Source organism: Mustela erminea, chromosome 2, assembly GCF_009829155.1.
Source record: "Mustela erminea isolate mMusErm1 chromosome 2, mMusErm1.Pri, whole genome shotgun sequence".
NCBI classification, from domain to species: domain Eukaryota; kingdom Metazoa; phylum Chordata; class Mammalia; order Carnivora; family Mustelidae; genus Mustela; species Mustela erminea.
Window position 1 is genome coordinate 107,905,312 of NC_045615.1, and position 18,756 is coordinate 107,924,067.

The window sequence follows — 18,756 nt, forward strand, 5'->3', positions numbered from 1 at the left end:
TTCTGCAATGAAGTAGTTTGCACCTCTCTTTTCTTAATGGTTAAAAGACATCCTCTCCAACACACGTTGTTTGCTGTCTGGCTAATTTTGGCCATTCTAACTGGTGTAAGGTGGTATCTCAATGTGGTTTTAATTTGAATCTCCCTGATGGCTAGTGATGATGAACATTTTTTCATGTGTCTGATAGCCATTTGTATGTCTTCATTGGAGAATGTCTGTTCATATCTTCTGCCTATTTTTTGATATGATTATCTGTTTTGTGTGTGTTGAGTTTGAGAATTTCTTTATAGATCCCGTATATCAACCTTTTGTCTGTACTGTCATTTGCAAATATCTTCTCCAATTCCGTGGGTTGCCTCTTTGTTTTTTTGACTGTTTCCTTTGCTGTGCAGAAGCTTTTGATATTGATGAAGTCCCAAAAGCTTATTTTTGCTTTTGTTTCCTTTGCCTTTGTAGACATATCTTGAAAGAAGTTGCTATGGCTGATATCGAAGAGGTTACTGACTATGTTCTCCTCTAGAATTCTGATGGATTCCTGTCTCATGAAAAAAAAAAAAAAAAGACATAAGGCTTAGAGCCATTTTTCTACCATTAGAAGAACTAGGCTGGTGGTGAAGCCAATATAAACAAAGACAGTGTGTCAATGTTTCTCAAATAAAAATTGTTTTAAAAAAAGATGCATTGGTTATATTCAACAAGAATGACAGGTGTTAGAGAGGAGAAGGAAGTTGGGGTAAATTGGAAGGGGAGGTGAACCATGAGAGACTATGGACTCTGAAAAACAATCTGAGGGGTTTGAAGTGGCGGGGGGGTGGGAGGTTGGGGTACCAGGTGGTGGGGATTATAGAGGGCACGGATTGCATGGAGCACTGGGTGTGGTGAAAAAATAATGAATACTGTTTTTCTGAAAATAAATAAATTAATTTAAAAAAATAAAATAAAGGAAAGGTATTGGGAAAAAATGGCAGCTCATGAAGCCACTGATAATCTACTCTTCATAGAACAGAAAAATAATTTCTTGGTGTTTTTCATTAAATGGTGTGTTTTCCTCTTTATTACAAAAATTAAAATAGTCGATAAGAGCTCTTAAAAATAAATATGTAAACAGAAGGAGACAGATATGATCAAATAAATGCTAATGACCTAAACTAGAACTATCCAAGTGAAGTCATACCTCTGTACTTTTCAGCTAGTTGATCTCAAAAATTCTCTTTGTGGTTTAGTTGTTTTGAATATCTGTTTGTCCTTCAGAGCAATGGTTATGGACTTCAGAGCAATGGCTCTTCATAAGTAAGAGCCATTATATCATTTATCATACATCTTTAAGTCAACCTAACCTGCTGATGAAGGCATACCCGAGTGATTCAGAATGTCTTAGCCTCAGGACCTAACCCCACCTCTGGATACTTGTCAGACTTTGCTTAACCAGGCTTTCCATATAGCTATTCTCTGCTCTACTTCCTGTACACCCCCTCTCCAATTTGATCTTCTTGACAATCAACACAGAATTTAATAACCAAAGAATCTCTACCTGCAGCAACTCACTTGGGCTTTGAGATAACACTGAGCAATCCCCCTCGAGTATGATAACTGTCAATTTGTCAAAAACTAATTGAGCAACTGCTACATATGGGATACTGTACTAGTCACTCTAGATGCAAATAAATGGGTTAATTCCTTATTTGGGGGTCATCTACTTGCTTTATTCTCTGTAGCACCATGAAGACAGTTCATATAATTCCAGAATAATGGAGCTACAATCGCACAATTTTATAAGACAGAGACACAATATCAAGGATTCAAGAGGATCTAAATATATAGTTTGCGGAGGACCAGGACTATCTTTTAACTACTTCATGCTGAATAAACTTTATTTTCTTACCTATGTTATAAATTATTTTCATGGATAGATATATTGACAACAGAAACTGCCTTTTTCTTTTTTCAAAGCAGTACTAAAGCTGATTTATAAGCAACAGTGAGCATAACATTTATGGTCCAAATTTCTAAAGATCTTCAATAGATTCCAGTCTGGAAGTTCTTAGTTTCTTGAGCTCTACCATCACCATGTTTCATTTCTTCAACCATCTCATCAACATACCAGTGATTTCCAAATATGTATCTTCACCAAAGAGAGATCTATATATCTTCCTAGCTCCAGACTCCAATGTCCAAACATATATCAAATTCATTCAGCTAGATGCCACATTGAGATATCTCAATAGTTCTGACTCCTCAGTTTCAAGCCAGAACCTTTCATCCTTCTTTCAAAATTTGTCCTTTAAAAAAAAAAGATTTTATTCATTTATTTGACAGAGAAGGACACAGCAAGAGAGGGAACACAAACAGGGGGAGTGGAAGAGGGAGAAGCAGGCCTCTTGTCAAGCAGGGAGCCCAATGAGGGGTTTGAGCCCAGGACCCTGGGATCATGACCTGAGCTGAAGTCAGATGCTTAATGACTGAGTCACCCAGGTGCCCCAATGTTTACCTTTCTGTCCCCTATGTAACTAAGACTGTCTAGCTGCCTAAGTGAGACATAACATATTCATCTACAGCTTCTCCTGGAAGATGACAATTAGGTAGATGTATAATTGGGTACTGCCTGTGTACCCAATTGGTTACTAAGTCTTATCAATTTTTTTTCTTATTTTGTCTCTAATCCACTTCCTCATTTCAATTCTCATTGCCCTACTTGGAATCTTTATTGCTCCCTAATTGAACTTCCACTTCACTGCCCTGCAATTTGTCTACAACTTTACTGCCAGGATTCTACTTTTTTTCCAAATTAATCATGTTACTTCTTTACCAAAAAAGTACTTCAACACTTAACCATTACCTAGTAGATGAAGTTCAGATTCCTAAATCTGAGTCTATATACTCTGCAGTAAAACTCCACCTCACATCTCTAATGATTTTGGTCACTCCTGTTAAAGTACAATATTACCTGACCAAATCAAACTACTAGCCATTGTCAGAAGGTAGCACAGACTTTCAGATTTGTCTTTGCCTGGACTTTCCTTCCTCAATTCCTTACCTGTCCAGATTGTATCCATCAGTATTCATCATGTGCCACAGTTGAATGACATCTCCTCTATCAAGGCTGTCCCCACCATTCTTACAAATAAAAAGAAGCCCATTCTCACTTTCAGTACAGTAGCCCTTTCTTACAACTATACTGTAGCTTTCTTCACATTATGTTATCATTCATTGCATACCTGTTAGTCTCCTTAATTAAAATGTACTCTCTAAGGATGTTGGAGTCATGTATTTTATCCTCTTTGCTACTCTTAATGTCTACCAACTTGCACTGCATAAAGAGGCAATTCAGTAACAATTAAGTAAAGGAATACATGAATGAACTCAGGGATACTGAAGGAAATCTTTTGTAATTAGAAACATCAGTGTTAGATTCATGTGCAACTAATCCAAAATTCTCATTTAAAACTGAGGCATATGAAAGTCCAGAATGACAGAGCCAAATGAGAAAATACTCTCACAGTTTGCTGGGGGAAGAGAAAAGGGGGTTGGAGTGTGGGTTCTCTAAATCCTGGTATGGACCTATCTTTTTTTTTATTAATTTTCTATTTTTTATAAACATATGTTTTTATCCCCAGGGGTACAGGTCTGTGAATCACCAGGTTTACACACTTCACAGCACTCACCAAAGCACATACCCTCCCCAATGTGGTATGGACCTTTCTACTCAGCTGATTTTTCTCTAACTCTAAGCATCTCTCCTCCCCCAGATTATGATGCTACCTTTCAAGAAACTTAATTTAAAAAAAAAAAAAACACAATGCTGACTTGTATTTGTTAGTATAAAATAGGAAAATTCAGTGATTCAAGCATTTGCCTGGAATTCAGGACAACTTGGTCCTCATGTTAGGTTCTAATCTTGGAGTGCTACTAATAAACCATGAACTATTAGAAAATGTGTGTTAGGAAGAGAAGTATCATTCATTCATCAAGTTATTACTATAAAGTGAGCTTCATGACATTTTTATGCTATTATTCTATGCATCCATAATACCTAGAATAATACCCAGTTGCACAGTAAGCTTTCAAGGCAATATTTAGTAAATATAATAAAAAATGGATTATTATATGTTAGGAATTGTTCTTGGTGTTTTATATGCTTTACTTCATTTAATTTTTATGACCATCATATAAAGCAGGTCTTATTTGCTATATTTTGAAAATGAAAACATCAAGGCACAGAGGGTAAAGATGCTCCTATAATACCCAGGATTATTCAATGTTAGAGCAAATGTTAACACCCAGCTATGTTCAACCTAAAAGGTCTTATTATTCTTTTCTGATCTGTGAAATCAGAAGTTGGGAAAGTTTAATATAATCTAGCAATCCCACTTATCGTTATATAACCAAAAGAGATGAGATCACTATTGCAAAGAAATATCATCACTCCCAAGTTCATTACAATAATGTTCATAATAGCCAAGACATGGACACAACCTGACTGTATCAACAGACAAATGGGCAAAGAAAATGTAATTTCACTCGCTCTCTCTCTCTTTTTCTCACACACACACACACACACACACACACACACACACACATTCTTACAGTGGAATATTACTCAGTCATAAAAGAGAAATCCTGCCATTTACTACATGGATGGACTTTGAGGGCATTTTGATAAGTGAAATAAATCAGACAAGGAAAGACAAATACTGCATGATATAACTATAGGTGTAAAGGAAAACATTGAACTCATAGAAACAGAGTAGTATGGTGACTGTCAGGGACATGGGGTAAGGGAAATGGGGAGATGTTAGTTAAAGGGTATTAGCTTTGAGTTATAAGATGAACATTCCAAGGATCTAATGTACAACATGGAGACTATAGTTAACACTACTGTATTGTTTACTCAAAATTTTCTATGGAGTATAGCTTTAATGTTCTCACTATAAAAAACAATAATAATAAAATGTTAATTACATGAGGTGAAGGATGTATTAACTAACCTTATTGTGGGAAACATTTACCAATATATACATGTATCAAATCATCACATTGTATACCTTGAGCTTACACAATTTGTCAATTATATCTCAATAAAGATGTGGGAAAAAAGACATATTTAGGTTCTGAGCAACACCTAGACCCATAACAAACACAGATATTCAATTGTCGTTAGGTTGACACCTCTCAACTTGGAGACAACTATAACACACAAACAAGATTGAATTATTCTTGAGTAGGAAAAACAGACAGGTGGACTCAAGCACATTGAAACCCAAAAGAGTGTTCAAAAGGAAAGAAGAAGGAGGAGGAGGAGGAGGAGGAGAAGTTGGAAAGTCAAGACAAAAGGAAGGAAAGAAATTGAATAAATATATACACACACACATATATATATACACATACATAGATATATTCACTGAAAAGAGAAATATATTCATTCTTTACAGATCAAAAGATCAAAAGATACAATTGGTTAGATATTTAAAATTACACCATGCATTACTTAGCTTGTTCATAAAATTGTCATTGTTGACATATTTAGAATTTTTAAGGATGATAAAAATAAGGCAACATTTCTGGGAATGATGTTAAAGATTTTTAAAAGAATTTTGTATCCTTTCACTCCCAGATATGACCTTAAAGTCCTTAAGAAATATTTTCAAAATAATCCAAAATTTATTATTTTTCCTTCTGGGCTTTCACATCTCTAGGATGAGATTACCACCAAGGTCTAATCAAGCAATAAAAATTTTATGGGTGTAATAAAGTGCAGAATGGAATATCAAGAGCCAAAAATGTATGCTCCAGAGACCAAGTATGAAGAAAAGTCAGGAAGGAAAAAGATAATTATTGCCTGAAGTCATAGAGGCAGGCTTCATGGAGGACATGGGACATGAGCCATATCATTATGGTGGATATCTGGGTGAGTTTTTTTTTTTTTTCTTTTTACCTGTCCAGTGTCCATTTCCTAATTCTTTTCCTTTTGGGAAGTTTCTTCAACCATACTTTACCCATTTGATTTAAATTGAGACTAACCCCACTTTGTACCATCAATCCATGGGTCGGCTCTGGCCTAGAGTTTGGCCAATAAGTATTGCATAGGTTTGTTGAGGGTAATTAATATATTTAGGTCAATAGAGTGAAACATGAGGCTCTTGCGAGAATATACTAGAAAGAAAAATTCTCTTTCTACTGAAGTTACTAAGTTGGTAGAATGAAGTAGAGCTCCAAATGATCATCCTGACAAATTATGAGAGAAACTTAGAGATGGCAACCCAAAATACACATTCCAGGCAAGCTTTCATGAGTTCTCAGACCCATTCATTCCTGAAGGAACTAGATATCCTCATGGGCTTTTCATTTATACCATCACAAATTCCTCTCACAGTTCAAGCCAATTTGAGCTGTCTCTGTTCCCTGTAAACAAGAGTCCTGATTAATAAAAGTGCAGATATGAATTGGATTAGGAGAGGTGGAGACAAGTGGTGAGGGCATTCTAAGTGAACTACTGTCCATCAAGAGCAAAGGTCAGGTGTATAAGCAGAGGTACAATGGGAAGAAGACAAAGTGGTATATTGGGACAGGACATAAGATAAATGTTTTTGTTGGTCATATGGGGTTAACAGATGAAAGACTTTAAAACACATCAATGAAAGACCGTATGCCACTGATGTCAAGGAATCATTGAGGATTCCTGAGCAGTAGTCATAGTGATGAGATTAGTTTATGTCTCTACAGCATTGTACAGCTTCCAGAGTGATTACCTATGCATTATCATATTTAATGATATTTTGAAGATATTAATATTATTATACTATTTTAAAGACCGGGAAAAGGGAATTTAGAGAGGTGATGTCAAATATACATCATACCCTACCTCCACTGCCTAAACCCTTCAACAGTTTCTCATTGTTTTTAGAATAATTCAAGCTCTTTACCAGAGACTACAAGTTTCTGCATGATATGACTCCTCACTTCCTCTCTACTTTTATCTCACTCCCTGCCTTTTATACACTCTCTGAATTGTTCACTGTGCTCCAAGATACTGTGCTGTCTTCCATTTCTTCAAAACGCCAAGTTGTTTAGAATTCAGATCCTTAACACATGCTGTTCCTCTGCCTGGAGGAATGCATTAATACTGGACACATATGTAGCTTTAAACTTTGCAGAAATAAAAATAAGCAAAGAAATTATTTTGAACAATGTCTTTTAATCCAACTATTTAACAACATGCAATGAGTATGAAAATTATGAAATAGATTTATATTCTTTTTCTCAAAGTATTAAAATCTGATGCATATCATATACAATTGTTATATCAATCTGAATTAACCAAATTTCATGCTCAAATAGGAATATGTGGATTGTGGTTACCATTTTGGACAGCATTAGGTTAAAAGTGTTCATTATGACTAAATTTAGATTTGACTGAATGTTTGATTTCTTCTCTAGACATCCGTACATGGGATTTAGCAGGAAGACTAGAGAGAACATACAACAAATAAAAGAATTATATTCTGTCTGGATATCTGAATTACCAAGTGAGTTAGTGCTTCAATCCCTTCAACCTCCTCATACTTATAAATCTCTTAAAATCTTGTCTGGCACAACAGGAACTCAAGGGGTGTGAACAATTTTTTTTAATCAGTATTATTAATATTAGAGACAGACTGTGGATACAGGTCTCCTGACTGCCAGCCAAATGCCCTTTCCAGAACCCCAAGGGACCTCTTGTGTTAGCAATACATTTATGCTAAAAATACATCATGGGTAGCCACCAGAACTATGCAAATTTGCACACTGGATTCCTGATGCTGTAAGATCTGAAATGTTCCAAATCACCTGTTTGCAAAACAAAGCACTGAAAAACAAAATGATTTCATTTTCCTGGATTGACCTTTAAATCCATTCATGCTGCCTCGACTATGCAGCCCTAGCTGCTAAGCACCCTGATGTTCTTATTAAAGATGCAAGATCCAACTTGGGACCAGGAAGCCCTACATGCCTGTCGTGGATTAAAGGCAGCATTGGAAGGCCAAGCTTTTTTTTTTTTTTTATGTGAATGTATGCCCATCAACGAAAAGACTTAATGAAGCCACATTTTAGTTACATTCCCACTAATGAATCAACTGAGAAAAAAGAAGGCTAAAAATACTTCATAACTATCTTTTTGTAACATCCTGAGAACTGACAATTGGGAAAAAAATGGATTTTCTTAAAACAAGGACATCTTGAGGACAGCCATAGTAACCAAATCAAAGCCACATTTTTACATAAAAGGGAGAGGATAATAGTGAGTGGTTAAATATCTAATTAAATCTATTTTCTAGACATGAATCCCCAAGATACCTTTGCTGTTCGTGCTCACTAAATATTTTTTATAGGTTACTTAGTCTCTCAGGAAACCTGTCCTCATATGAATAATTCACTGCAAGACAAGGACAGACACAAATGCTCATGACCAATGTGACAGAATCATAGGTAGGACACTCATCCACACCCCTACCCAGGTAATATGCAAAATCCAAACCCTCTTACTCTGAGAGGAAGACACAAAGTGGGTTATGTGTATGATAGATCAGAGGGCTTTTGTCCACAGCATAAGAAAAAGGGGTGATTTCATTTATTTATCTATCATAATGTAAATGCTCATCTACCATGGGCTAGGTATTTTGCTAGATCCTGAGGATAGAAAACGAAGAGGGTCCTGCTTTCATGGAATTTACAGTCTTGTGGAGAAGGAAATAACCTTATCAGGTAATTACAGAATAATAATTAAACTTAATAATTTCAGTAGGTTGTTTCAAGGCCTATAATCAGTATTTAATACATACAATCTCAGTTAATCTTCTCAATGGAAATGAACATCAATTTACAATTCAGATAAGTACTACAAAGAGGAGCATGGTTATGGCAGCAGGTCATAGGAGGTCTTAATTTGAGAGATCAGGAAGTGACAAATGAGCACTGCAATTCTGATAAAGGTTTAGCAACCAACTTTTTAGAAGAAAAATCATGATGTTTCACGTTTGCCCATTTCCATAGTATAAATACTTCCATCGTGTTTTATGTTAAACTACCAATCTGATGTCACTAAAGGGGAATTGGGAATAGACGTGTACATCAGCCCTGTGAAATAGGCAGCTCCAGCATATCTATGCAATAAGCTAAGATCTATTTAGAGAAGACAGGCATCAATTTGGGCCTAATGCTCTGTTGTTGCCAATAAGTATATGCATCAGTTTCTGACACAGGACCACAGGTAGAGATGGGGGTGTCCTGAGAGACATTATAAGGGATCCAGCCAAAAATAAACACATGCCAATAATCTACCTATAGAATAAATATATGCCTTGCCTTTACAAATAAACTATAAAATTTCGTAAGCAATTATATATGTTTATGATTTATAATATACTACATTAACGGCTTTGTTAAGTTTACTGTACTTTTGTTTATAGAGTATTTTGTCAATAAGGACATATAATCTAATTGAGAAAATGAGACATCGATGCTGGGTCTTGAAAATGAGTCAGTTTTCTGTTATGAAAGGGAGATAAAGACATTTCAGAGAAGGATCCTATTGATAGCTGACTCAGCATGGCCCGTGGTGTGGGTAGATGGAGCATGGTCTTCTTGGGGATGACAGGGATATGAGGGTTGTGGACTGGGGTTAGATGTGAAGGGTTTTGTGATTGTCCTAGGTAGTATGGCCATCCCACTACCTATATCTGGTTCTCCATGAAGAACATTAACCTGGAGAATAAGCAGAGAAGACTTGTATCTTAGAAGGTCTTTTCATTAATGGACCTTTCATTAATTTCATTAATGGAACTTTCATCTTGGAAGATGGTTCCAAGATTAAGAATCTGAGAACACAAAGACCAGTTCAAATGTTATAGAATTTTTAAGAAACAGATACTTAGAGCCATACCAGAGGTGACTAGGTGGCTCATTCGGTTAAGTGTCTTTGGCTCAGGTCATGATTCCAGGGTCCTACCATTGAACTTCACGTGGGGCTCTCTGCTCAGTGGGGAGCCTGCTTCTCTCTCTCCCTCTGCCCCCCCCACTTGTGCACTCTTTTTCTGTCAAATTAATAAATATAATCTCAAAAAAAAAAAAAAAAAAAGCACCATGCCAGTGGAGATGCAAGAAAATGGGAAGGCCAAAAGTTAAGGTGTTCCTACCACATTGTTCCCCTACCCAAATGTAGACTTGTGAATTCTTACCAGATCACTGGATGATACAAAGATGGTGAATATTGAAAGAGAAGTTCAGGGGCACCTGGGTGTCTCAGTCAGTTAAGCATCTGCTTTTGGTTCAGATCATGATCTCAGGGTCCTGGGATGGAGTCCCATATAGGGCTCCCTGCTCAGTGGGGAGTCTGCTTCTCCCACTCCCTCTGTCCCTTCCCCATGCTTGATCACTCCTACCAATTTATCCAATTATATAACACAGTCCATTTAAAATATAAATGAAAGTGGACTATGTACACTCTTCTTCCCAAAGCTTAAATTTCTTACCTGCCCAAAATAAAAGAAAACAAAATCTTGACAGTATGCCAAACTAGGACTAAAATGATATGATGCCTGAATCTGCTTTGAAATTCTTCATTAAGGAAAATGAGGCTAGGTAAAGTAAATGAGACTAACTTCCAGCAATGTAGAATCTAAGAGTGTATGAGAATGTATTTTATTCATAATTCTAAATTATTCTAAATAATTCTAAATATTGTGCTAGTAATTCATCCCACTTTTTTGTATTTTTAAAGTTTTTCATAATAAAACTTCTTTACAAATCTAAAAATAGAAGAATAAAATCTCAGCTTTGTCATAATCAGACATGTAGACAACATACAAGTAAAACTAGTTTCCATGAAGACCCAGGAATTTTTCAGAAGAGTCAGAGAGGAAAAGATTTGTCTACAGCATGTATAACAAAGAAAAAAAGGAAAAATGAAGTCACTAAGTAAATTCAATTTTTGTCTGTTTTGCTTTGTTATTTGGTTGCTATTTTCTCAAGAAAGAATATAGAACAAATTGTCCAATCCTTAAACATATAAAATAATGTAATGTGGAAAATAGCACAGCAGAATTCTGGTTTTGTGGAAATGACTACCTGGAAACACCTGAGGTCCCTATATAGAAGGGGTATTCAGATAAATCTCTACTTTTTGTCTAACTCTTATGAGAAGTTTTAGTTTCTAAGAAATGTGGCTTCTTAGGATCACAAAGAAGCTTGACACCTGTTGATCCAGCAGTCTCTACATTGTTTCCCAGGGAGCTCCAAGAAAACCCTAAAAGAGCCTAGTTCATTCAAAAGTATTTAATGAGTACCTACTGGGTATCAGACAATGATCTAGGAACTTAGTGAACAAAACATGTGAAATTTTTGCTCTACCTTAGAATGGAAAGTGATGGGTTCTCAGTGTTCAGTTGTTAACTATCTACCATAAGATTTGCCCTATGAGTTAGTAGTCCATTGTAAGATTTTTTTAAAAGAAAAAGTTTTGATAAAAATGGGTCAGCACTATTTAAAATTTACAAGTTTATGCTCCACAAATAAGTGAAACCATATGATACTTGATACTTGTTTGTGGAGCATAACAAATAACATGGAGGACATGGGGAGATGGAGAGGAGAAGGGAGTTGAGGGAAATTGGAAGGGGAGGTGAACCATGAGAGACTATGGACTCTGAAAAACAATCTGAGGGTTTTGAAGGGGTGGGGGGTGGGAGGGTTTTGAAGGGTTTTGGGGGAGCCAGGTGGTGGGTATTAAGGAGGGCACGGATTGCATGGAGCACTAGGTGTGGTGCAAAAACAATGAATTCTGTTACGCTGAAAAGAAATAATAAATAAATACATAAATACATAAATACACCCCCCCTAAAAAATATAAAATAAAATTTACAAGTTTACTCTAACCCCTTGCTTTAAGATTGAAAAAGTTATGGCTCAAAGAGAGAAATCAGACTGCCCCAGGATACATCCAAATATTGGCAGGGCCAGGACCAAAAAGCAAAACTGCTGAATCTCAAGTGATTGCCTTTCTCACTTCCCACATTCTTCTCTCTCTTCCCTCGGCTGATTGACCTAGGGGAAACTCACAGATCTGGAGTGAGAAGCTTGACATCTGAAATACAGAGAATTAATTCCATTTTCCTGATACTTCTTTTCCTCATTCACAAGATGAGGATACATGTGGCTTAGAGAATCAAATCAGCTAAAGTATGTTGTACACAATTTATATGTAAACTGTAAAATACTATACAGTTGTTAACAATTATAGTCTAATGCCCTAAGTCTTTTCACTGATACTCCTCAGAGCAAAATAATTGAAAGATGGAGTAATAACAGCAAAATGAAAAGAAAATAAGATGCACAAATTGATTATCATATGGTTTCACTTATTTGTGAAGCATAACAAATAGCATGGAGGACAAAGGGGAGATGGAGAGGAGAAGGGAGTTGAGGGAAATTGGAAGGGGAGGTGAACCATGAGAGACTATGGACTCTGAAAAACAATCTGAGGGTTTTGAAGGGGCGGGGGGTGGGAGGTTGGGGGAGCCAGGTGGTGGGTATTGGGGAGGGCACAGATTGCATGGAGCACTGGGTGTGGTGCAAAAACAATGAATACTGTTACGCTGAAATAAATAAACAAATAAATAAACAAATAATAAATAAATAAATTCTTATAGTTGAAGCAAAATAAATATAAATAAATAAATAAATAAATGAATAAATAATCTGGGTTGCGACCTGGCCTTCCCATATGATGTCAGTTGACAGTGACCCCGCATGCAAGGATTGAGGCCTGGGCTCTAGAAAGTCAAACAGACTCTAGAGGAGCATCATTATTTGAACTATAAAATGGAGATGAGCCAACAGAAACTACTTCATTGTGTTCTCTTTGAGATGGTACTTTTAAAGCATTGATTACAGTGTTTAGGACATAGTAGGTGCTGAATTATGATCAATTATTATCTTTAACTCTAAAATATTGAAAATAATTCCATCTCATAGGATATTCATTAGTATTAAATTAACTAAGGTTAATTGCACATCCATTAAGTGACTGATGTATATGAAATATTGAATATGTTCTTTCCCTTTCTCTTTCTTCTCCTGATATGTGAAACTAGATGCAACAATTATAATTACTGGAAAACTGAAAGGGACATGTCACAAGTCTATTTCTCTAAGTCAGTGGCCATACAATTTTAGTGTATGACATAATCTCCTTTAGATTTGTTAAAAACAAAAAAGCATCGTTGATCCCACCTCCTATGGAGAGGAAGCCCAGAAATCTGAATTTATCAAACATCCCAATACAAATAATTCAAATGATGAGTTAACACTTCCTGAATGGTCTAAGCCCTTGTTACTCAAAATGTGGTCCTTGTTCCAACAACAGCATCACCCAGGGATTTGCTAAAAATACAGAATCTCAGCCTTATACCTAAATTACTGAATCTTCATCCAATTTTAACAAGAACCCGAGGTATTTCCTGTACATATCACAGTGAGTCGTGTTGGTCAAAACCCTTTTTCTGGGCGGTTAGGCAAGTCATGATCACCTGGATCTCATTGGCCTCTCCTCTAAGAAAATCTTTTCATTAAATTTCATCATAAATATCATCTTTATGAGAGATTGGCAGAAAAAATGGGCTTATTGAGATATTTCAACATTTCTGCTGAATTACTATCAGAGATTTTGTCCATTATATTGTCCAATGTCTTTTTTTTTTGTGGGTTTCCACTTTATTAATCAGAGACATCTGCTTATTGTCATCCTTATACACTCATTAATTTTATAGTTTTAGAACAATTGCTATCAATTTTGGGGCTGAAGCTTATGTCTTTCATTTAAAAGTCTACATAAGTTAATTTTACAGGGAAAATGCCACTTTTAAAATCTCTCTCTATGATGATTTTCTTTTTATTTTAAAAAATGGGAGGGACAAATGACTAAGATTTTTTTTCCTCATTGGCTGCTATCTCAAAATTAAATTTGATATTCAATGATCATAACTCTATTAGCCTAGGTTTGGAGTATGTTAATTGTTCTTTCCATTGGCATAGCTCCAGCTTTTCTACCGCTCTTTTATTTTTTTTCTTTTAAGATTTATTTATTTATTTATTTGTGGTTTTTTTTGTTTTATATTAGGTTACCCACCATACAATATGTCATTAGTGTTTTTTTTAATTTATTTATTTATTTTAAGCATAACAGCATTCATTATTTTTGCACCACACCCCATGCTCCATGCAATCCTTGCCCTCTATAATACCCACCATCTGGTACCCCAACCTCCCACCCTCCACCCCTTCAAAACCCTCAGATTGTTTTTCAGTTTTTGATGTAGTGTTCCAAGATTCATTGTTCGTGTTTAACACCCAGTCTACTGATCTTTTAAATATTTATTTTAAACATATGCATAATTTATGTACTTAAAAAGTACACAGGCTTATGCTTGTTTGCATTTTTACACACTTATAACCACCACCCAGAACAAAATATTGAGTATTTTCACACTCCCATATGCTTATGTCCCTTCCCAATCAATAGATCCCTAACCCAACTCCATCATCTGACTTCTGTGGCATTGATTCATTTTAGCCATCCTTGAACTTCATATAAATAAGATAGACTACACAATTTTTTGTGTCTGGTTTCTCTTATTTAAGATAATGTCTTTGAAATCCATCTTGTTATTGTGTTTATCAGTAGTTTTTCCTTTATGCTGCTGTGTAGTATTCCATTGTATAAATATATCACAATTTTTGGTTCTTCTATGTTTCTGTTGATGGGTTTATGACCTGTTTCTAGCTTGAGAGTTTCTAGCTTGAGAGTATTATGAATAAAGGTAATGTGAATATTTACATATAATTATATTGATGGACATGTGTACTTATTTCTTTTTTTAAATTATTTTTATTAACATATAATGTATTATTTGCCCCAGCTGGGAGTACAGGTCTGTGAATCATTAGGCTTACACATTTCACAGCACTCACCATAGCACATACCCTCCCCACTTTCCATAATGCAGCCACCCTATCCCTACCCCCACACTTCCTAGCAACCCTCAGTTTGTTTTGTGAGATTGAGAGTCTCTTATGGTTTGTCTCCCTCCTGATCCCATCTTGTTTCATTTTTTCCTTCCCTACCCCCAAACCCCAACCCTGCCTTTCAAATTCTTCATTTCAGAGAGATCATATGATAATTATCTTTCTCTGATTGACTTAGTTCTAATGGGTGTATAGCTGGAATTGCACTCTTACTAGTCTATGTACACGAGTAAATCCTTTCTGGACATAGGGAAGATATACATTAGTACTGGAAATAAATTTTTCAAAGAACAAGAATGAGGAACCATGAGAAGAAAAGAGAGTAAAGAAACAATATAACAACATTTCAAGATTAAGTGTATACTATAGTATAGGGGGAGAATACTGGTTAAGGAATATAGAACCCTAGAAATCTTCTTTAGAACGTCACTTCTTTCTGGAGCTTTCAAAAAGATTGGTTGGTAGACTAGATGTCCTCAATGATTCTATCCACCTTGTTAATCTAGGAATTTAACATGAATTTTTTTAACTGAATCATCTGGCTGTTTGAAAAGGAAATACATTAGAGTCCTTTCTGATTAATAAATTGTGAGGGAGAATACTTTTAGAACTTTTCTTTCAAATGTTGAAATTGTTTCTCATGCCAGGCCTATTTTGTGGAGCTGACTGATCAGAGCCCATGGTATTCATTGGGCCACAGTTACTGGAGAACAAGGCCACTGTAACTTATAAGGCAGGAACCCACATTGCCCATCTTCTTTTCATTTTGTCTTCTGTGGCAAAAATCTCTGAGGCAGAGCCTCAGCTCCAGGGCAGACTGTCTTCCTTTTTAGTCTCCTTTTCCCCACCCCATGTCCTTGTTTGGGTGAATACATTCAGAAAACTTGCTGTCCATTTACATGCTCCTTCCCCTACAGGTATGCTTTCACCCATGAGTCCCAATACTTAAATTTGGGAGAGATAAGACACCTCACTTCCTCTTTTATTTATCAACTCTAATTCAAGATTATCAGATATCCATGTATTAGTGTGTGCTAAATTCTTGGTTATTAACAAAACATTTTCCTTCTGATTTTTTTTTTTTTTTGCCTTATGTATAACATTCTTTTAGTAAAGAACCCCAGCAGGAAAATGGTGAAAGGGTATAGGGCTGCTTGGACTCCCTCAAGGACTTCAGAAACAGGATATTGAGAGATCACAGAAATCTTATAACTAGAGCAGTCAAAGGTCATGTGCCAAGAAAAGCGAGTTGTTAAAACAAGGAACCATGAGGAGAATCCTGGAATATTATGGCTGCCAGAGAGACAAGCTTCATAAACATTCAAGCCACACATCCCACAGCCACAGATCAGGAGGGTTGCTTGGCCTTGAATGCCAGTGAAAATAAAGATGCTAGGGGCACCTGGGTGGCTCAGTGGTTAAGCCTCTGCCTTTGGCTCAGGTCATGATCCCAGGGTCCTGGGATCAAGCCCCACATCTGGCTCTGTGTTCAGTGGGGGGTCTGCTTCCCCACCCTCGCCTGCCTCTCTGCCTACATGTGATCTCTGTCTGTCAAATAAATAAATAAAATATTTTTTAAAAAAGTAAAAAAGAAAGGTGCAAAAGAGACAGGAGCTCTAGGAACCACATCTTATTTCCAGACTCACCTACTGAAGAACCTGACCATGTCATGGAGCATTAATCTGGGCATCTGCCACAAGCCTGACCTGAGCTTCTCTCTTTATATAACACATTTATCTGCTCCAACAGCTTTTATTTTAAGGTTTTAATTCCAATCCACATATGAAAAAAATAATAATAACATTTAGAATGATTAAGACACCTGCCCTAGCATGCACAGTTATTATGTGGTGAAATCAACTTTAGACTTTGACTGCAAAGTCCATGACATCTTTGCCATAACCAGCTGGCTCCATCTATCATTCTACAAATGAAGACATTACAGGGCAAAAAGCCTCTACAAGTTGTCAGCGTCAGGATGAGAATCTGGAACTCCTGACTTACTACTTGGTCGGCCCCTGTCCTACTGCCCTGTCTTGTTAAGGCTAAAACAAAGCAAAGCCTCATGTGGTTTTCAAGATATTTTCTGAAATGTCATGAAGAGATTGTTTTGTTATCTCTCTTTTCAGACTCAAATACTGGAGTCATAGTGCCTTGATTTGAAGCCTAGCGCTATCATTTGAAGTGTAACATTAGCAGGTTACTTAGTTTTCCTGTGCTTTAGGGTCCTCATTTATAAAATGAGAAAAAAGCAATGCCTTCTTAAGAGGTGTTAAGACTAAATGAGATAATACATGTAATTAGTTTGCAGTTGCCTTGGACACACAATCACCATATCATAAATAGCAACTATTATTATTTATCTTATATTTCTGATGCATTAGCAGGCAAGGTGGTTCCACTATAAAGTTAGAGGCTTGGGAGCTAAGAGGATGATTATTACTCCCATGATACTCACAGGTCTCACAGATTATTACTCCCATGATACTCACAAGTGTACTCAGGCACACTTCCTTAGGGACTTTGATCAGGTTGCTTTCATAGATGAGAGCAAAGAGCCAGAGTATGCCTCACCCTCAAAATTTTCCAACAGGTTAATTCATTATAATCTACCAGACCCTGAGCTGGGCTCCAAGACTCCAGACACGGAAAGAATAGACTGCTTCCTCACAGTTCAGCCAATCGAAGGCCCCTCAACAAATGAAGACAGTACAGTGGAATGTTGAACTATGTTGAGGAAGAGGTACCGATTCTAATTGCCAGCAAGGCTCGTCAGACAGCCCCGAAGGTCACTAGCAAGTTGCTCTAGAACTTGACGAATGCTCAAGCTGAAAATCCAGCCTGAGATCCTGGAAATAAGACTGAAGGACAGGAAGATGATTATTTGTCTTTGAGCAAATCTCTTTTCTGGACCATTGATCCCTCATCCATAAAATGGGTAGATTTGTTAGGACCACTAAGTATTAAAGAGGAAATATGTGGGGCGCCAGGGTGGCTCAGCGGGTTAAGCCGCTGCCTTCGGCTCAGGTCATGATCTCAGGGTCCTGGGATCGAGTCCCATATCGGGCTCTCTGCTCGGCGGGGAGCCTGCTTCCCTCTCTCTCTCTCTCTGCCTGCCTCTCTCTCTCTGTCAAATAAATAAATAAAATCTTTAAAAAAAAAAAAAGAGGAAATATGTTTATTGCTCACTCAGCTGTACCTGTACCAAAATTGGAACAATACAGAGAAGATTAGCATGGTCCCTGTGCAAGGATCACACACAAATTTGATAAGCATTCTATATTTTCAATCGAAAAATAAAATTCATACAGAATAAAAAGAGGAAATATGTTTGGCATGTAGCAAGCATGGACTAAATAATAATAATAATAATAAATTTAAAGTGAAAAACAAAGATGGATCCATTAAAATGTTCTCTGAATTAGATCTAAGTTAACTTTTTCCAAAACTCTTAAAAAATATTCCATAAGGAAACTGAATGTGTAGCACAGCTACACTGGATAGCTAAATAGACAGCTTTAACCCCAGAGAAGTGTCTGCTTCCCACACCAACCAGAGTTACAGAGTTGCAGTGAGTGTTAGAATCCAGGTTCTGTGGTCTCAGAAAGCTAAATCCAAGACAGTCAGTAGCTCTGGTTAAAGCCACAAAAAGGACAATAGAAATCAGTTCATAAACTACCAGGAAAGCCCTTTACTATTCAC

General features: G+C 36.6%; 1 non-coding gene across 1 annotated transcript; it reads left to right on the forward strand.

Moving 5' to 3' along the window:
* The first annotated feature begins 18,237 nt into the window (after positions 1-18,237).
* Positions 18,238-18,341, forward strand: LOC116585391. The gene has a single exon (XR_004283591.1). It is a non-coding gene; the product is annotated as a U6 spliceosomal RNA (small nuclear RNA).
* Positions 18,342-18,756: the final 415 nt, after the last annotated feature.